Source organism: Armigeres subalbatus, chromosome 3, assembly GCF_024139115.2.
Source record: "Armigeres subalbatus isolate Guangzhou_Male chromosome 3, GZ_Asu_2, whole genome shotgun sequence".
Taxonomy (NCBI): Eukaryota; Metazoa; Arthropoda; class Insecta; order Diptera; family Culicidae; genus Armigeres; species Armigeres subalbatus.
In genome coordinates this window covers 229,313,031-229,335,615 of record NC_085141.1, presented here as the reverse complement: position 1 = coordinate 229,335,615, position 22,585 = coordinate 229,313,031, and positions in this window count along the sequence as shown.

Here is a 22,585-nt window from a genome sequence, read left to right as displayed (position 1 = left end):
TGGTTGGTTTGGGTTGGTTTGGATTGGTTTGGTTGGTTTGGATTGGTTTGGATTGGTTTGGATTGGTTTGGGTTGGTTTGGATTGGTTTGGATTGGTTTGGATTGGTTTGGATTGGTTTGGATTGGTTTGGATTGGTTTGGATTGGTTTGGATTGGTTGGATTGGTTTGGATTGGTTTGGATTGGTTTGGATTGGTTTGGTTGGTTTGGATTGGTTTGGATTGGTTTGGATTGGTTTGGATTGGTTTGGTTGGTTTGGATTGGTTTGGTTGGTTTGGTTTGGATTGGTTTGGATTGGTTTGGTTGGTTTGGATTGGTTTGGATTGGTTTGGATTGGTTTGGATTGGTTTGGATTGGTTTGGTTGGTTTGGATTGGTTTGGTTGGTTTGGATTGGTTTGGATTGGATTTGGTTGGTTTGGTTGGTTGGATTGGTTTGGATTGGTTTGGATTGGTTTGGATTGGTTTGGTTGGTTTGGATTGGTTTGGATTGGTTTGGATTGGTTGGATTGGTTTGGTTGGTTTGGATTGGTTTGGATTGGTTTGGTTGGTTTGGATTGGTTTGGTTGGTTTGGTTGGTTTGGATTGGTTTGGATTGGTTTGGTTGGTTTGGATTGGTTTGGATTGGTTTGGATTGGTTTGGATTGGTTTGGTTGGTTTGGATTGGTTTGGATTGGTTTGGATTGGGTTGGTTTGGATTGGTTTGGATTGGTTTGGATTGGTTTGGTTGGTTTGGATTGGTTTGGATTGGTTTGGATTGGTTTGGATTGGTTTGGATTGGTTTGGATTGGTTTGGATTGGTTTGGATTGGTTTGGATTGGTTTGGTTGGATTGGTTTGGATTGGTTTGGTTGGTTTGGATTGGTTTGGTTGGATTTGGTTGGTTTGGTTGGTTTGGATTGGTTTGGATTGGTTTGGTTGGATTTGGTTGGTTTGGATTGGTTTGGATTGGTTTGGACTTGGATTTGGATTGGTTTGGTTGGTTTGGTTGGTTTGGATTGGTTTGGTTGGTTTGGATTGGTTTGGATTGGTTTGGATTGGTTGGTTTGGATTGGTTTGGTTGGTTTGGATTGGTTTGGTTTGGATTGGTTGGGTTGGTTTGGATTGGTTTGGTTGGTTTGGATTGGTTTGGATTGGTTTGGTTGGTTTGGATTGGTTTGGTTGGTTTGGTTGGTTTGGATTGGTTTGGATTGGTTGGTTTGGTTGGTTTGGATTGGTTTGGATTGGTTTGGTTGGTTTGGATTGGTTTGGTTGGTTTGGTTGGTTTGGATTGGTTTGGTTGGTTTGGATTGGTTTGGATTGGTTTGGATTGGTTTGGATTGGTTTGGATTGGTTTGGATTGGTTTGGATTGGTTTGGATTGGTTTGGATTGGTTTGGATTGGTTTGGATTGGTTTGGTTGGTTTGGATTGGTTTGGATTGGTTTGGATTGGTTTGGTTGGTTTGGATTGGTTTGGTTGGTTTGGATTGGTTTGGATTGGTTTGGATTGGTTTGGATTGGTTTGGATTGGTTTGGATTGGTTTGGTTGGTTTGGATTGGTTTGGTTGGTTTGGTTGGTTTGGATTGGTTTGGATTGGTTTGGTTGGTTTGGATTGGTTTGGATTGGTTTGGATTGGTTTGGATTGGTTTGGATTGGTTTGGATTGGTTTGGTTGGTTTGGATTGGTTTGGATTGGTTTGGATTGGTTTGGATTGGTTTGGGATTGGTTTGGTTGGTTTGGATTGGATTTGGTTGGTTTGGATTGGTTTGGTTGGATTTGGATTGGTTGGTTTGGATTGGTTTGGATTGGATTTGGATTGGTTTGGATTGGTTTGGATTGGTTTGGTTGGTTTGGATTGGTTTGGATTGGTTTGGATTGGTTTGGATTGGTTTGGATTGGTTTGGATTGGTTTGGATTGGTTTGGATTGGTTTGGATTGGTTTGGATTGGTTTGGTTGGTTTGGTTTGGTTGGTTGGATTGGTTTGGATTGGTTTGGATTGGATTTGGATTGGTTGGATTGGTTTGGATTGGTTTGGATTGGTTTGGTTGGTTTGGTTGGTTTGGATTGGTTTGGATTGGTTTGGATTGGTTTGGTTGGTTTGGATTGGTTTGGTTGGTTTGGTTGGTTTGGATTGGTTTGGATTGGTTTGGTTGGTTTGGATTGGTTTGGATTGGTTTGGATTGGTTTGGTTGGTTTGGTTGGATTTGGATTGGTTTGGTTGGTTTGGATTGGTTTGGTTGGTTTGGATTGGTTTGGATTGGTTTGGATTGGTTTGGATTGGTTTGGATTGGTTTGGTTGGTTTGGATTGGTTGGATTGGTTTTGGTTGGTTGGTTGGTTTTGGATTGGATTTGGATTGGTTTGGATTGGTTTGGATTGGTTTGGTTGGTTTGGATTGGTTTGGTTGGTTTGGATTGGTTTGGTTGGTTTGGATTGGTTTGGATTGGTTTGGTTGGTTTGGTTGGTTGGTTTGGATTGGTTTGGATTGGTTTGGTTTGGTTTGGTTTGGTTGGTTTGGATTGGTTTGGTTGGTTTGGATTGGTTGGATTGGATTTGGATTGGTTTGGTTGGTTTGGATTGGTTTGGATTGGTTTGGATTGGTTTGGTTGGTTTGGTTGGTTTGGTTGGTTTGGATTGGTTTGGATTGGTTTGGATTGGTTTGGATTGGTTTGGATTGGTTTGGTTGGTTTGGATTGGTTTGGTTGGTTTGGATTGGTTTGGATTGGTTTGGATTGGTTTGGATTGGTTTGGTTGGTTTGGATTGGTTTGGATTGGTTTGGATTGGTTTGGATTGGTTTGGATTGGTTTGGATTGGTTTGGATTGGTTTGGATTGGTTTGGATTGGTTTGGTTGGTTTGGATTGGTTTGGATTGGTTTGGTTGGTTTGGATTGGTTTGGATTGGTTTGGTTGGTTTGGATTGGTTTGGATTGGTTTGGATTGGTTTGGTTGGTTTGGATTGGTTTGGTTGGTTTGGATTGGTTTGGATTGGTTTGGATTGGTTTGGATTGGTTTGGTTGGTTTGGATTGGTTTGGATTGGTTTGGATTGGTTGGATTGGTTTGGATTGGTTTGGATTGGTTTGGTTGGTTTGGATTGGTTTGGATTGGTTTGGTTGGTTTGGATTGGTTTGGATTGGTTTGGATTGGTTTGGATTGGTTTGGATTGGTTTGGTTGGTTTGGATTGGTTTGGATTGGTTTGGTTGGGTTTGGATTGGTTTGGATTGGTTTGGATTGGTTTGGTTGGTTTGGATTGGTTGGATTGGTTTGGATTGGTTTGGTTGGTTTGGATTGGTTTGGATTGGTTTGGTTGGTTTGGATTGGTTTGGATTGGTTTGGATTGGTTTGGATTGGTTTGGATTGGTTTGGATTGGTTTGGATTGGTTTGGATTGGTTTGGATTGGTTTGGATTGGTTTGGATTGGTTTGGATTGGTTTGGATTGGTTTGGTTGGTTTGGTTGGATTGGTTGGATTGGTTTGGATTGGTTTGGATTGGTTTGGATTGGTTTGGATTGGTTTGGATTGGTTTGGATTGGTTTGGTTGGATTGGTTTGGTTGGTTTGGATTGGTTTGGTTGGTTTGGATTGGTTTGGATTGGTTTGGATTGGTTTGGATTGGTTTGGATTGGTTTGGATTGGTTTGGATTGGTTTGGATTGGTTTGGTTGGTTTGGATTGGTTTGGATTGGTTTGGATTGGTTTGGATTGGTTTGGTTGGTTTGGATTGGTTTGGATTGGTTTGGATTGGTTTGGATTGGTTTGGATTGGTTTGGTTGGTTTGGATTGGTTTGGATTGGTTTGGTTGGTTTGGTTGGTTTGGTTGGTTTGGATTGGATTTGGTTGGTTTGGATTGGTTTGGATTGGTTTGGTTGGTTTGGTTGGTTTGGATTGGTTTGGTTGGATTGGATTTGGATGGTTTGGTTGGTTTGGGATTGGTTTGGATTGGTTTGGTTGGTTTGGATTGGTTTGGATTGGTTTGGTTGGTTTGGATTGGTTTGGTTGGTTTGGTTGGTTTGGATTGGTTTGGATTGGTTTGGTTGGTTTGGTTGGTTTGGATTGGTTTGGATTGGTTTGGATTGGATTGGTTGGTTTGGATTGGTTTGGTTGGTTTGGTTGGTTTGGTTGGTTTGGATTGGTTTGGATTGGTTTGGTTGGTTTGGATTGGTTTGGTTGGTTTGGATTGGTTTGGTTGGTTTGGATTGGTTTGGATTGGTTTGGATTGGTTTGGTTGGTTTGGATTGGTTTGGATTGGTTTGGTTGGTTTGGATTGGTTTGGTTGGATTTGGATTGGTTTGGTTGGTTTGGATTGGTTTGGATTGGTTTGGATTGGTTTGGTTGGTTTGGTTGGTTTGGTTGGTTTGGATTGGTTTGGATTGGTTTGGTTGGTTTGGTTTGGTTTGGATTGGTTTGGATTGGTTTGGGTTGGTTTGGATTGGTTTGGATTGGTTTGGATTGGTTTGGATTGGTTTGGATTGGTTTGGTTGGTTTGGATTGGTTTGGATTGGTTTGGATTGGTTTGGATTGGTTTGGGTTGGTTTGGTTGGTTTGGTTTGGTTTGGATTGGTTTGGGATTGGTTTGGGATTGGATTTGGTTGGTTTGGATTGGTTTGGTTTGGATTGGTTTGGATTGGTTTGGTTGGTTTGGATTGGTTGGTTGGTTTGGATTGGTTTGGATTGGTTTGGATTGGTTTGGATTGGTTTGGTTGGTTTGGATTGGTTTGGATTGGTTTGGATTGGTTTGGTTGGTTGGATTGGTTTGGTTGGTTGGATTGGATTTGGATTGGTTTGGATTGGTTTGGATTGGTTGGTTGGATTGGTTTGGATTGGTTTGGATTGGTTTGGTTGGTTTGGTTGGTTTGGATGGGTTTGGGATTGGTTTGGTTGGTTTGGATTGGTTTGGATTGGTTTGGATTGGTTTGGATTGGTTTGGATTGGTTTGGATTGGTTTGGTTGGTTTGGTTGGTTTGGATTGGTTTGGATTGGTTTGGATTGGTTTGGTTGGTTTGGATTGGTTTGGTTGGTTGGATTGGTTTGGATTGGTTTGGTTTGGTTTGGTTGGTTTGGATTGGTTTGGGATTGGTTTGGATTGGTTTGGATTGGTTTGGTTGGTTTGGGATTGGTTTGGATTGGTTTGGTTGGTTTGGATTGGTTTGGTTGGTTTGGATTGGTTTGGGTTGGTTTGGATTGGTTTGGATTGGTTTGGATTGGTTTGGATTGGTTTGGTTGGTTTGGATTGGTTTGGATTGGTTTGGATTGGTTTGGATTGGTTTGGTTGGTTTGGATTGGTTTGGATTGGTTTGGATTGGTTTGGATTGGTTTGGGATTGGTTGGATTGGTTTGGTTGGTTTGGATTGGTTTGGGATTGGTTTGGATTGGTTTGGTTGGTTTGGTTGGTTTGGATTGGTTTGGTTGGTTTGGATTGGTTTGGTTGGTTTGGATTGGTTTGGTTGGTTTGGATTGGTTTGGTTGGTTTGGTTGGTTTGGATTGGTTTGGATTGGTTTGGATTGGTTTGGTTGGTTTGGATTGGTTTGGATTGGTTTGGATTGGTTTGGATTGGTTTGGATTGGTTTGGATTGGTTTGGATTGGTTTGGATTGGTTTGGATTGGTTGGATTGGTTTGGATTGGGTTTGGATTGGTTTTGGATTGGTTTGGATTGGATTTGGATTGGTTTGGATTGGTTTGGGATTGGTTTGGATTGGTTTGGTTGGTTTGGGATTGGTTTGGATTGGTTTGGTTGGTTTGGATTGGTTTGGATTGGTTTGGATTGGTTTGGTTGGTTTGGATTGGTTTGGATTGGTTTGGTTGGTTTGGATTGGTTTGGATTGGTTTGGATTGGTTTGGTTGGTTTGGATTGGTTTGGATTGGTTTGGATTGGTTTGGATTGGTTTGGATTGGTTTGGTTGGTTTGGATTGGTTTGGATTGGTTTGGATTGGTTTGGTTGGTTTGGATTGGTTTGGATGGTTTGGATTGGTTTGGATTGGTTTGGATTGGTTTGGTTGGTTTGGATTGGTTTGGTTGGTTTGGATTGGTTTGGTTGGTTTGGATTGGTTTGGGTTGGTTTGGATTGGTTTGGATTGGTTTGGATTGGTTGGATTGGTTTGGATTGGTTTGGATTGGTTTGGTTGGATGTTGGATTGGTTTGGTTGGTTTGGATTGGTTTGGGATGGTTTGGATTGGTTTGGATTGTATTTTGGATTGTGTTTGGATTGGTTTGGATTGGTTTGGATTGGTTTGGATTGGTTTGGTTGGTTTGGATTGGTTTGGATTGGTTTGGATTGGTTTGGATTGGTTTGGATTGGATTTGGATTGGTTTGGATTGGTTTGGATTGGTTTGGATTGGTTTGGATTGGTTTGGATTGGTTTGGTTGGTTTGGGATTGGTTTGGGATTGGATTTGGTTTGGTTTGGTTTGGATTGGATTTGGATTGGTTTGGATTGGTTGGATTGGATTTGGATTGGTTTGGATTGGATTTGGATTGGTTTGGATTGGATTTGGTTGGTTTGGATTGGTTTGGATTGGTTTGGATTGGTTTGGATTGGTTTGGATTGGTTTGGATTGGTTTGGATTGGTTTGGATTGGTTTGGTTGGTTTGGATTGGTTTGGATTGGTTGGTTGGGTTGGTTTGGTTGGATGTGGATTGGATGTGGATTGGTTTGGATTGGTTTGGATTGGTTTGGATTGGTTTGGATTGGTTTGGATTGGTTTGGATTGGTTTGGATTGGTTTGGATTGGTTTGGTTGGATTGGATGGTTGGATTGGTTTGGTTGGTTTGGTTGGTTTGGATTGGTTTGGTTGGTTTGGATTGGTTTGGTTGGTTTGGTTGGTTTGGTTGGTTTGGTTGGTTTGGATTGGTTTGGTTGGTTTGGATTGGATTTGGATTGGTTTGGATTGGTTTGGATTGGTTTGGATTGGATTTGGATTGGTTTGGATTGGTTTGGGATTGGTTTGGATTGGTTTGGATTGGTTTGGATTGGTTTGGATTGGTTTGGATTGGTTTGGATTGGTTTGGATTGGATTTGGTTGGTTTGGATTGGTTGGATTGGTTTGGATTGGTTTGGTTTGGTTTGGTTGTGGTTTGGTTTGGATTGTGTTTGGTTTGGTTTGGTTTGGTTTGGATTGGTTTGGATTGGTTTGGATTGGTTTGGTTGGTTTGGTTGGTTTGGATTGGGTTGGATTGGATTGGTTTGGATTGGTTTGGTTGGTTTGGTTGGTTTGGGATGGTTTGGATTGGTTTGGATTGGTTTGGATTGGTTTGGTTGGTTTGGATTGGTTTGGATTGGTTTGGATTGGTTTGGATTGGTTTGGATTGGTTTGGATTGGTTTGGATTGGTTTGGATTGGTTTGGTTGGTTTGGACTGGATTTGGATTGGTTTGGATTGGTTTGGTTGGTTTGGATTGGTTTGGATTGGTTTGGTTGGTTTGGATTGGATTTGGATTGGTTTGGATTGGTTTGGATTGGTTTGGATTGGTTTGGTTGGTTTGGATTGGTTTGGATTGGTTTGGTTGGTTTGGATTGGTTTGGATTGGATTTGGATTGGTTTGGATTGGATTTGGATTGGTTTGGGTTGGTTTGGATTGGATTTGGTTGGTTGGATTGGTTTGGATTGGTTTGGATTGGTTTGGATTGGTTTGGATTGGTTTGGATTGGTTTGGTTGATTTGGATTGGTTTGGATTGGTTTGGTTGGTTTGGATTGGTTTGGATTGGTTTGGATTGGTTGGATTGGTTTGGATTGGTTTGGTTGGTTTGGTTGGTTTGGATTGGATTTGGATTGGTTTGGATTGGTTTGGTTGGTTTGGATTGGTTTGGGTTGGTTTGGATTGGTTTGGTTGGTTTGGATTGGTTTGGATTGGTTTGGTTGGTTTGGATTGGTTTGGATTGGTTTGGGATTGGTTTGGATTGGTTTGGATTGGTTTGGATTGGATTTGGATTGGATTTGGTTGGTTTGGTTGGTTTGGGATTGGTTTGGATTGGTTTGGATTGGATTTGGATTGGTTTGGATTGGTTGGATTGGTTTGGATTGGTTTGGATTTGGATTGGTTGGATTTGGGTCAACGTTTTGCTGTGCCTGATGATTTTTTGTGGAAATGGCCGTTTCTGATGGGCTGGCACTTTAATTGATTCAACCACAGACAGTCAGACGTAATTCATGCAACACCTAATCATAGAATTAATCATCACTAGAAACCGACATCTGGGGTTTTTGTCATTTTGAGCCATTGAGGATCCAGATGTCGTTAGTGAGCAACCGTCAAATTCGAGCAAATCCGATTCGCACGCCAGTGGTCGCTTGGCTAACTAATGATAAGCAAGTAAATCGGTGTATCATGAAACTTGCCGTGTGTTATGTCTTTTTGTCTGTGATTCAACTTTTCTTACAAAATGCAAATGTGTTACATATTTTGCAATGCTTTGTAAATTTATTTGGAAATGGTCAATACGGTCTCTGGAATCAAAATAAAAGTTGGATATCGTAATTCTGCTTGTTTTCCACTGTCATAGAAAATGCAAGTCCCATTGTAGTTCATGAGAATTAGTTTAGAAAACCTCACCAAATATTTCAAGATAATGCTGAATATGAAAATTGAAGCACAACGATATCGACAATAAAGCCATCCCACATCAGTAAACGGCTTTAAATCGGGCACAGGCAAATTTGATCCTACCTACGCCAATGACCACGGACGATTCTTTTTGCAACGTTAGTACCGTCCTAACTTGCAATGGTTATCGCTCGGCAACCGTTCCGAAGAGTGGCGGATAAATTTTCGTTGGTGCGATTGTTGCTGTCCGATACAGTCCGATATAATAATTTATAACAGGTTCTCTGGTTTTGTTTATATTTTATTTCCATGCCAAATCAGTACCGCCTCTCTTCCATATTCAGTTGCGGCATTCAGTGTCCCAAACCGGCAGTGCCAGTCACCTGGTTGAGTTGATGTGATTTTGGGCTCAGCATGGACCTGGTGCGAACGTTTCTGTCCAAACGAACCTACCATTCTGGACTTGACCGATCGGAGCGAATCTGGAACTGACTGACTGACTGACTGGATCTGGACTGGACTTGGACTGACCTGACCGACTCTGGACTGATCTGGACCGACTGGACTGGATCTGGATCAACCTGGACTGACCTGGACTGGACCTGACTCTGACCGGACTGACCTGGACCTGACTCCGGGACTGGATCTACCGACTCCGACTGACCTTGACTGACTGGACTGACGGACTGGATCTGACTGACCTGACCGGATCTTGACTCGACTCCTGACTGGATCTGGACTGACCTGGACTGACCTGACCGAACCTGACTGACCTTGGACTGACCTGACTGACCTGGGACTGACCTTGGCTTGACTGACTGATCGACCGAATCTGACTGGATCTGACTGACCTGACTGACCTGACCGACTGGACTGGAATCGAATTCCGAATGACTTGACCGACCTGGACTGACCTGGACTGACCTGGACTCGACCTGGACTGACCTTTGACTGACCTGACCGACCTGACTGACCGACTGACTTGACCGACCTGACCGACTGACCGGACTTGACTGGATCTGACTGACTCCTGGACTGACCTGACTGACTCGACTGACCTGGACCGACTGACCTACTGGATCTGGACTGACCTGGACGACCTGACTGGATCTGGACTGACAAGGACTGGACATGGACTGACCTGACCTGGACCTGGACCGACTGGACTTAATCGACTCTGGACTGGATCTTGGACTGGACTTGACCGACCTGACTGACTCTGACCGATCTGGACTGACCTGGGACTGACCTGACTGGATCTTGACTGGATCTGGACTGACTCTTGACTGGACTTTGACTGGATCTAATCGACCTGGACTGATCTGGACCGAACCTTGACCGATCTGACTGACCTGACTGGACCTGACTGGATCTGACCGGACTGACCTGGACCGACCTGACCTGACCTGGACTGGACCTGGACTGACTGGACTGGACTCCGACCGGACATGACTGACATTTGACTGACCTGACTGACTCCTGACTGACTGGATCTGGACTGACCTGATCGGACTGACTGGATCTGGACTGGACCTGGACTGATCTGACCGACCTGGACTGACTCGATCGACCTGACTCCTGACCTGACTGACTTGACTGACCTGGACCGGACCCACCGACCTGGACTGAATCTGGATCGGACTGACTGACCTGGACCGACTTACCCTGACCTGGGACTGACCTGACCGGACCTTGGACCGGACTGGACTGACCGACCTGGACCGACTCCTGGACCGGACCTGGACTGACCTGGGACTGACCTGGACCGACATGACCGACATGGACTGACCTGGACCTGGATCGACTGACCGACCTGGACCGACCTTGGACCGACTCTGACTGGATCTGGACTGGACCTGACCGACTCCGACTTGACCTGGACCGATCTTGACTGATCTAGCCGACCTGGACTGGATCTGGACCGACTGACTCTGACCTTGGACTGGACTTGGACTGACTCTGGACTGGATCACTGACTGACCTGACTCGGATCTGGACTGACCTGGACTGAATTTGACTGACCTTGGACTGACCTGGACTGGACTTGACTGACCTGGGACTGGATCTGGACTGACTTGACTGGACTCCTGACCGACCTGGACTGGATCTGGACTGGATCTGGACCGATCTGACTGGACGGACTGACCTTGACTGACTTGGACTGATCTGGACTGACTGACCGACTTGGACTGGACCTGACTGACCTGACTGACCTGACCGACCTTGACCGACCTGGACTGACTGGACTGACCTGGACTGACTGACTGGATCTGGACTGACCTGACCGGACCTGGACTGACCTGACTGACCTGACTGACCTTGACCGACTGACTGACCTGACTGATCGACCGACCTGACCGACCTTGACTGACCTGGACCGACCTGACCGACCTGGACCGACCTGACCGACTCACCGACCTGGACACCGACTGACTCCGACCGACTCTGACTGACCTGGACGACCTGACCGACCTGGGACTGACCTGACCGGATCTCTGACTGGACCTGGACCGACCTGACCGACCCAAATGGACTCCTGGGACAGACCTGACCGGACCTGACCGACCTGGACTGGATCTGGATCTGATCTGGGACTGACCTGGACTGGACTGACTGGACCTGCAAGGGATCGACCTGACTGACCTGGACTGACCTGGACTCGATCGGACTGACCTGACTGACTGGACTGACCTGGACTGACCTGACCGACCTGACTGACCTGGACTGGACTCCGACTGACCTGACTGGATCTGGACTGACCTGGACTGACCTGACCGATCTGGACTGGATCTGACCGACTGGATCAGGCCTGAAACCTGACTTGACTGGACCTGGACTAGATCGGGACTGACCTGACTGACCTGGACTGACTGGACTGATCTGACTGACCTGGTACTGACCTTAGACTGGGCTCCTGACTGGGCCCGACCAAACCTGGACTGACTCCACTGACCTTGACGGACCTGACCGACCTTGACCTGACTGGTACCTGACCGGGACCGGACCTGACCGGACCTTGGACTGACCTGGACCGAACCCACCGACTCCGACCTCGACCTGACCGACCTGGGACCGATCCGGACCGGGACCTGGGACCGACCTGGGACTGACCTGGACTGACCTGGACCGACCTGACCGACCTTGACTGGATCCCGACCGACTCGACCCATCCTAACCTGGATCCGGACCGGACTCCTGACTGACCTGACTGACCTGACCGGATCCTGACCGGGATCTGGACTGGACCTTGACCGAACCTGACTGACCTGACCGACCTTGACCGACCTGACCAACCTGACCGAACCTGACTGACTCAACCGGATCCGTGCCGGGACTGACCTGACTGACCTGACTGAACCTGGACTTGACCTGGACTGACCTGGACTGGACGGACCTGGATCTGGGACTGACTCGACTGACTTGGACTGACCTGACTGACTGACTGACTTGACCTGGACTGGATCTGGACTGGATCTGGACCGACCTTGGACTGACCTGGGCTCTGACCGACCTGACCTGACCTGGACCTGACTGGATCTTGACTTGACCTGACCTTGACCTAGACTGACCTGACCGACTGACCGACCTGACTGACTGACTGACTTGGACTGGATCTGGACTGGACCTGGACTGACCTGGACTGACCCAACGACTGACTGACCTGACCGGACCTGACCGACCTGGACCGACCTGACCGACCTGACTGGAACGGACCACCTGGACCGATCTGACTGACTCCTGGACTGACTCTGGACCGACCTGGACCGACCTGGACCGACCTGGACCGGACTGACCGACCTGACCGACCTGGACCGACCTGGACCGACTCCGGGAATTAGCCCTGAACTGACCTGGACCGACCTGACCAGATCTGGACCGACCTGGACTGACCTGACTGGACCTGGACCGACCTGGACCGATCTACCGACTCCAGACCGGCCCGACTGGGCCTGACCAACCTGACCGACTAGACTGATCTGACCGATCTGACCGACCTGACCTGACCGTACTTGACCTGGACTGACTTGACCGACCTGACCGGATCTGGACGAACCTGACTGACCTGACTGACCTGACCGACCTGACCGATCCTGACTGACCTGGGACTGACCTGGACCGATCCACCGATCTGACCGACCTGACTCAATCGACCGATCCGGACCGGACCTGACCGACTTGACCGGATCCTGACCTGGACTCGACCGGATCTTATTTTTGACCTGGATCCGGATCCTGACTGACCTGACCGGATCTGACTGAACCCAGACCGATCGACTGACCTGGACCGACTTGACCGAACCTGGACTGAACCTGACCGGACCTGACTGTAGATCCTGACCGACTTGACCGACCTGACCAACCTGACCGACCTGACCGGACGGACCGACCTTGAATTTGATCCGGACCGACTTCGACTGACCTGGACCGACCTTGACCGACCTGACCGACCTGACTCCGGGACTGACCTGACCGACCTGGACTGACCTGACCGACTCCGACCGATCTGGCTTCTGACTGGATCTGACTCCGACCGACTGGACTCGACCTGGACTGACCTGGACCTGACTGGACCGGACTGGATCTGGACTGGATCTGACCTGGACTGGGACCTGGACTCACCGAACTCCTGACCGGACTGCATCTGATCTGGTACTGACCCAGTACTGACTGGACGACCTGACCGACTCTAGACTGACCTGACTGATCTAACCGACTGGACTGACCCACCTGGACTGGACTGGCCTGACCGACTGGACCGACCTGGACTGACCTGACTGACTCCGACTGGATCTGGACCGAATCTGGACTGACCTGACCGACTCCGACTGACCTGGACTGGACCTGACTGACCTGGGACTGGATCTGGGACTGACCTGGACTGATCTGACTGGATCTGGACCGACCTGACCGACCTGACTGGACTGACTGGATCTGACCGACCTGACCGACCTGACCGACTGGACCGGACTGACTGACCTGACCGACTGGACTGACCTGGACGACTGACTGGACCTGACCGACCTGACTGGACCTGACCGACCTGACTGACCTGAGACCGACCTGGACCGGACCTGACCGACCTGGACCGGACTCCTGACCGACCTGACCGACCTGACTGACCTGAGTGACCTGGACGACTGACCGACCTGAACCACCTGGACTGACCTGACCGATCTGACTGACTGACTCGACCTGGACTGGACGACTGACTTGGACTGACCTGACCTCGACTCCGGACTGACCTGACCGACCCAATTGACCTGGACCGACTGACCGATCTGGACTGGATCTGACCGACTGGACTGACCTGACTGGATCGACCGACTCTGGACTGGATCTGGACTGACCTGACTTGACCTGACTGACTGACTGACCTGGACTGGACTGGACTGACCTGGACTGGATCTGGACTGACCTGACCGGATCTGGGACTGAATCTTGGACTGACCTGACTGACCTGGACCGACCTGGACCGGGACCTGGACTGATCTGACCGACCTGACTGACCTGGACTGACCTGACCGACCTGGGACTGGATCTAGACTGGATCTGGACTGACCTGACCGGATCTGACTCGACCTGACTGGACCTGGACTGATCTGGACTGGACTGGACTGGATCTGGACTGACCTGACTGATCTGGACTGAATTTTGACTGGATCTTGGACTGACCTGGACTGACCTGACCGACTCCACCGACCTGACCGACCTGACCGACCTGGACTGGACCTGACCGACCTGGACCGACTCCTGGACTGACCTGACCGACCTGACCGACCTGACTGACTCTGGACGGACTGACCTGGACTGGACCTGGACTGACCTGACCTGGATCTGGGACGGATCTGGGAACGGACCTTGGACTGACCTGGACCGACTTGACTGACCTGACTGACTTGACCGACCTGGACTGGATCTGGACCGGATCGACCTGACCTTGACCTGGACTGACCTGGGACTGACCTGGACTGAACTTGGACTGACCTGGACTGACTGACCGACTGACTGGACTGGGACTGACTCCTGACCGGACCTGGACTGACCTGGACTGACCTGGACTGATCTGGGACTGACCTGACTGACCTTGGACTGACCTGGACTGACTGGACTGGATCTGACCGGATCTTGGACTTGACCTTGGACTGACCTGACTGGATCCTGACTGGATCTGACCGACCTGGACTGATCTTGACTGGATCTGGACTGACCTGACTGGACCTGACTGATCTGGACTGACTAGAATCTGACCTGGATCTGACCTGACTGACCTTGGACTGACCTGACTGGATCTGACTGATCTGGACTGATCTGACTGACCTGACTGCACATGACCTGACTCCGACTCTACCGACCACCGACTGGACTTGACCGACTTTGACTGGACTGGACCTGACTGGACCTAGACTGGATCTACTGATCTGTACCGCAATCTGGACCGACCTGGACCAACCCAATCGACTTCAGACTGACCTGGGACCGACCTGACCTGACTGACCTGGGACTGACCTGACCGATCTTGACCGACCTGACCGACCTGGACCGATCTGGACTGACCTGACCGGATCTGGACTGACCTGGGACTGACCTGGACCGACCTGGACCTGACTCTGGACTGACCTGACCACCGACCTGACCGACCTGGACTCCAACGACTGACTGGCACCGGGATCGCTGACCTGACCGACCTGGACTGACCTGGACCTGACCTGGACTGACCTACTGGATCTGGACTGACCTGACTGACTGGACTGATCTTGACCGACCTGACCGACCTGACTGACCTGGATCAGATCGGGACTTGATCTGGACTGACCTGACTGACCTGACTGACCTGGGACTGACCTGGACTGGATCTGACCGACTAAAACCGACCTGGACTGGCCTGACTCTGGCCTGACCGACCTGACTCGACTGACTGAACCTGGACAGACCTGGGACTGACCTGACTGATCTGGACCGACTGGACTAGACCTGGACTGACCTGGACTGACTTGGACTAGATCTGGAACCGGATCTGGACTGACCTTGGACTGACTCTGGACTGGACCTTGGAATTGACCTGAAACCGGATCTTGGACCTGACCTGGACTGGACTGGACTGGATCTGAACCGACCTGAACTGACTCCGGGACTGGACCTGAAACCGACCTGGACTGGACCTGGACTCGACCTGACTGATCTGGACCGACCTGGACCGGGATCAAACTGGACTGGGACTGGGCCTGACTGGCCTGACCTGACTGACTGACTTGACTGACCTGGACTGACCTGGACTGGGATCTGAACCGACCTGGATCGATCTGACTGGATCGGACTGACCTGGACTGACCTGACCGACTCAAAACCGGTCTGACTGGGCCTGGACTGGCCTGGATCTGGACTGGACTGGACCTGGGACTGGATCTGGACTGACCTGGACCAGACCTGACCTGGATCTTGACTGGATCTGGACGATCTGAACTCGACCTGACCGATCTACTCGAACTGGACTGACCTGACCTGACCGACCTGACCGACTGAAACCGACCTGAACCGACCTGGACTGACCTGACCGACTGACCGACTTGGACTGACTGGACCTGACTCCAGTACTGACCTGGACTGACCTACCGACTTGACTGATCGACCGGACCTGACCGACCTGGACTGACCTGGACTGACCTGGACTGGACCTGGACTGACCTGACTGACCTGGGATTGACCTGACCGACCTGGGACCGACCTGGACTGACCTGGACTGACCTGACCGACCTGGACCGGGATCTGGGACTGACCTGACTGAATCCACCGGGACCTGACTGACCCAGACTGACCTGGACTGACCTGACCGACCTGGGACTGACCTTGACTGGATCTGGACGAATTTGGACTCTATCTGGACTGGATCGACTGACCTGACTGACCTGACCGGATCTTGGACTGACCTGACTCCATCTGGGACTGATCTGACTGACTGGGACTGGATCTGGACTGACCTGACTGGACCTGGACTGGATCTTGACTGGATCGACTGGATCTGGACTGATCTTGGACTGACTGGACTGACTTGACCGGACTTGACTGGATCTGACTGACCTGACTGACCTGAATTTGACCTGGACTGGATCTGGACTGATCTGGACCGACCTGGACTGACCTGACTGACCTGGACTGATCTGGACTGACCTGACTGGATCTGGACTGACTTGACCGGATCTGACCGGATCTGACTGACCTGACTGATCTGGACTGACCTGACTGACCTTGACTGACCTGACCGGATCTGGACTGACTTGACCGGAAGGACTGACCTGGACCGACCTGGACCGACCTGGACCGACCTGACCGACTTGACCGACTCCGGACTGACCAGACCGACCTGGACTGGACCTGACCGACCTGGACTGGACCTGACCGACCTGGACTGACCTGACTGATCTGGACCTGACTGACTGACCTGACCGACCTGGACTCGACCTGACGGACTCCTGGACTGACCTGACCTGGACCTGACCGGACCTGGACCGACCTGACTGACTTGGACTCGACTCCTGACTGACCTTGACCGGACCTGGACTGGATCTGGACCGGATCTGGACTGGACCTGACCGATCTGGACTGATCTTGGACTGACCTGGACTGACCTGGGACTGGATCTTAATTGGATCTGGACTGGATCTGGGATTGGATCTGGACTGACCTGGACTGACCTGGACTGACCTGACTGACTTGACTGACTGGACTGACCTGACTGACTGGACTGGACCTGACTGACCTGGACCGACTTGGGACTGGACTGGACTCTGGACTTGGACTGGATCTGACCGGATCTGACTGACCTGACCAACTTGGGACTGACTGGACTGACCTGGACCGGATCTGGACTGGATCTGGACTGACCTGGACTGACTGGACTGGATCTGTACCGATCTGACTGACCTGACTGATCTGACCGAATCTGACCGACCTGGACTGGACCTGACCGGATCTGACCGACCTGGGACCGACCCGATCGACCTGACCGACTCTGGACCTGACTGACTGGACCGACTTGGACTGACCTGACTGACCTGGACTGGATCTGGACCGACCTGGACTGACCTGACCGACTCGATTGACTGACCGACTCTGGACTGACTGACTGACCTGACTGACTCTGGACTGACTCTGGACTGACTCTGAATGGATCTGGACTGACTGACTGGATCTGGGATCGATCTTGACTGGATCTTGGACTGGATCTGGACTGACTCGACTGACCTTGGACTGACCTGGACTGACCTGACTGGACTTGGACTGACCTGACTGGATCTGACTCGACCTGACTGACCTGGACTGACCTGGACTGACCCGACTGACTCCGGTACGATCTTGGACTGACCTGGAACGGATCTGGACTGACTCCTGGGCCGACCTGACTGGTCCTGGACTGGATCTGAATGACTGGATCTGGACTGGATCTGACTGACCTGGACTTGACCTGGACTGACCTGACCGACCTGACTGGATCGGGACTGACCTGGACTGGATCTGGACTGACTTGGATTCGACCTGGACTGACCTGGACTGACCTGAATGACCTGACCGACTGACTGACCTGGACCGCATCTTGGACTGGATCTGACCGGACGGACTGATCTGGACTGACCTGACCGGACCTGGACTGGATCTGGATCGACCGACTGACCTGGACCGGACCTGACCGGATCTGACCGGACCTGGACCGACCTGACTGGACCTGGGACTGACCTGACCGACCAGGACTGATCTGGACCGACCTTGACCGTACCTGGGACCGACTCACCGACCTGACCGACTGGACTGACCTGACCGACTCCGACTGGACTTGAATCGAACCTGACTGACCTGGACTGACCTGACTGACCTGACCGACCTGACCGGACTTGGACTGACCTGACTGACCTGGACCGACTGACTGACCTGGGACTGACCTGGACTGACCTGACCGATCTGGACTGACCTGGACTGGACCTTGGGACTGACCTTGGGACTGACCTGGACCGACTGGACTGGACTTGACTGACCTGGACTGGATCTGGACTGACCTGGACTGACCTGGACCGACTTGACCGATCTAGACTCTGACCTGACCGACTCCTGACCGACCTGGACTGGATCTTGACCGGATCTGGGACTGACCTGGACTGACTGGACCCTGGACTGACCTGGACCGACCTGGACTGACCTTGGGACTGATCTGGACCGACCTGGACTGACCTGGACTGGATCTGGACCGACTGACTGATCTGGACTGGACTGGACCGACCTGACTGACTGACCGGACGACTGACCTGGACTGACCTGACTGGATCTTGACCTGACTGGACCGACTGACCGGACCTGGACTCGACCTGGACTGATCTGGACTGACCTGGACTGACCTGGACTGACCTGGGACCGATCCACCGGACCTGGACCGGGATCTGACCGGACCTGGACTGGACCTGACTGATCTTGACCGACCTGGACTCGACCTGGACTGACCGACTGACCTGACTGACCTGGACTGGATCTGGACTGGATCTGACTGGATCTGGGACTGACCTGGACTGACCTGGACTGACCTGGGACCGGGATCTGACTGGACCTGGACTGACCTGACTGACCTGACCGACCTTGGACTGACCTGGGATCGACCTGGACTGGACTCAGACTGGATCTGACCGACCTTGGACTGACTCCTGACTGGATCTGACCGATCAGACTGGACTCTGACTGGATCTGGACTGACCTGACTGACTGACTGGACCTGACTGGATCGGACTGGATCTGGACTGGATCTGGTACTGGATCTGGGATTGACCTGACCGATCTGGACTGGACTGGACTGATCTGACTGGATCGACTGACCTGGATCGACCTGACCGGGATCTGACTGACTGGACTGACCTGGACTGACCTGGACTAGACCTGGACTGATCTGGGACTGACCTGACTGACCTGGACTGGATCTGGACTGACCTGGACTGACCTGACCTGGACTGACCGGGACTGACCTGACTGATCTGACTGACCTGGACTGACCTTGGACTGACCTGGATCGATCTGGACTGACCTGGACCGACCTGGACCGGACCTGACCGACCTGACCGGGATGGATCTGGACCGACCTGGACCGGGCCTGACCGGACCTGGACTCGACCTGGACTGGACCTGACCGACTCCAATCGAACCTGGCCTGACCTGACCGACCTGACCGACCTGACTGACCTGGGACTGGACCTGACCGACCTGGACCGACCTTGGACCGACCTGGACCGACCTTGGACCGACCTGGGACCTGACCTGACTGACCTTGGACCGACCTGGACCGACCTGGACCGATCTTGGACCGACTGGACTGACCTGACTGGACTCCGGGACCGACCTGACCTGATCTGACTGACCTGGACTGGACCTGACTTGACCTTGACCGACCTGACTGACCTGACCGACCTGGACTGGACCTGGACTCAGACCGACTGACCTGGATCTGGACTGACCTGGACCTGACCTGGACTGACCTGGACTGACCTGACTGACCTGACTGACCTGACCGACCTGGACTGACCTGACCGACCTGACTGACCTGACTGACTGACCGACCTGACTGGATCTGACTGACCTGACCGATCTGGACTGACCTGGACTGGATCTGGACTGACCTGACTGGATCGGGATCAGAATCTGACCGATCGGACTGAATCGACTGATCTGGGACTGGATCGGACTGGATCGGGACTGACTGATCGGGACGGACCTGGACTGACTTGACTGACCTGACTGACTGACCGACCTGACCGACTGACTCGGATCTGGACCGACCTGACCGATCTGGGACTGACCTGGACCGACCTGACCGACTCCGACCGACCTGACCGACTTGGACCGACTACTGGATCTGGACTGGACCTGACTGACCTGACCGACCTGGACCGACCTGGACTGGATCGACTGGACTTGGACCGACCTGGGACTGACCTGGATCGATCTGGATCTGGACTGGACTGACTCGACTGGACTGGATCTGGACTGATCTGACTGACCTGGACTGACTCAGACTGACCTTGACTGACCTGGACTGACTTGGACTGGATCTGGACTCGACCTGACTGATCTTGGGAACGACTTGGACTGACCTTGGACTGGATCTGACTGGATCGGACTGACTGACCGGATCTGACCGACCTGACTGGATCTTGACCGATCTGGACTGACTTGACCGGATCCGGACTCTGATCCGGACTGACTTAAATGGATCTGGACCGACCCAAACGGATCTGAACGGGACCTGGGGCTGGACTTGACCGGTCTCCTGACCGGACCTGGACTGACTGGACTTGACTGATCTGACTGACCTGGGACTGGATCTGGATCGACCTGGACGGATCTGACTGACCTGGACTGACTTGACCGACTGGACCGGACTGGACTGACCTGACTGACCTGGACTGGACCTGGACTGGATCTGACTGACTGACCTGACCGGACCTGACCGACCTGACCGGACCCGACCGGGATCTGACCGGACTTGACCAGCTGACCTGACCGGACCTGGACTGACTCCAGACTGGACCTTGACCGACCTGACCGACTCGGGACTGACCTGGACTGACCTGGACTGACTTGACTGACTCCGGTACTGGACCTTGGACCGATCTGACCGACTCTGACCGACCTGACCGACTTGGACCGACCTGACTGACCTTGACTGACCTGGACTGACCTGACTGACCTGACCGACCTGGATCGGGATCTGGACTGACTGACTGGAATCTGGACTTGACTCTGACTGGACCTGGACTGACCTGGACCGACCTGGACCTGACTGGGATCTGACTCTGACCTGGACTGACCTGACTCGACCTGACTCTGGATCTGGACTGGACCTGACTGGATCTGGACCGACCTGGACTGATCTGACTGACCTGGAATTCTGGAATGCACCTGACTGGACTTGACTGGGCCTGACCGACCTGACCGACCTGGACCGGACCTGACCGATCTTGACCGACCTGACCGAACCTACCTTGACTGACTGACCCACTGATCTTGGACTGACCTGACTGACCTGGACTGACCTGGACTGATCTGGACCGACTGACTGACTTGACCGGGATCTTGACTGACCTGACCGACCTTGACCGACCTGACTGACCTGACCGACCTGACCGATTTGGATTGATTGATTGACGGATTGACGGGATTGATTTGATTGAATTCAGATCCAATTTATTTTAAGCTTTAATTCGCTTTACTAATCCACAACTTCAAAACTTGCCTGTCCAACTTGCAAAAAAACCATTCGACTCCATTTGTTGTATTTACAATTCAAACCTCAACTCAAATCCTGTACCAATAAAAAGCTCGAAATTCAAATCCAATCAAATCAACATACACCAAAATACAAAATTAAATAACACATTCAGGGAGGACCTACTCCGTAAATATTTTTGCCAGCACTGCCTGCGGAATCTGGGCTCAAACTTCAACGACAATACTTTTCAACCTCTTGTGCTGCTGTTGCTGTCGACACATGCCCCTTGCTGTGTGACTAGAATCTAAATAAACGCATTTTCCTCCATTCTCCTGTTTTGATTGATTATCAGGAAATAAATGATGTGTTATTGATTTAAAAGGCATAAAAGCTATTAATTATATCTACCTGGGCGCGTGAATAGCTTTGACGCCGGACTGTAGAGGCAGTGAAAGATCTCTCTTGCAGGTCCGTCGAGAAAGTCAGCTTGAAGATACTTGATACCGAAACGCTCCCGCTATGAAATATTACAAAACAAACTTGGTAGCGTCCCATTAGAGATTGAAAGTAGAATTTGTGGTCAATCTGCGCTCTCGGTTTCAACTTCAAACTATTTAAATTTGATTGGACACCACGAAACTTTCAACCCAACACTACGCATAAAGTAGGTAATCATTACCAGAGAGGTGAAATCTGAAGCCAGGACACCACCTGCCCTAGTTCTTACCCACTGACCGAAAACCAGGAACTGTCTATCAAATGAATTAGGAAAGTTTTGCCGGACTGTGTACCCACCTTACATAAATAAATAACGGCTTCGTCGAAATACAGC